The following is a 250-nucleotide window of genomic DNA, read 5'->3' as shown; positions in this document are numbered from 1 at the left end:
ACCCTAATACCCTCCTCCCTGCCTGTTAACACCTCCTGCACCCTTCCCCAACACCTGCCACACTGACTACATCTTTAGGATCTTAAATTTAAGTTGTAGCTGCAGATGGGGACTCGTGGCTCCCATTTTCATTTAGTCTTTAATCCCCTGCACCCACTCCCTTCATAGAACCCAGTCAGGAAAACACCTCTGGGGTGCAGGTTCTTGGTTCACCATCCAGGGACGGCTCCTCTTACCAATAGAGTTGAGA

Source organism: Phodopus roborovskii, unplaced genomic scaffold (genome assembly GCF_943737965.1).
Source record: "Phodopus roborovskii unplaced genomic scaffold, PHOROB, whole genome shotgun sequence".
NCBI classification, from domain to species: domain Eukaryota; kingdom Metazoa; phylum Chordata; class Mammalia; order Rodentia; family Cricetidae; genus Phodopus; species Phodopus roborovskii.
Note: the sequence above shows the minus strand (reverse complement) of the source record.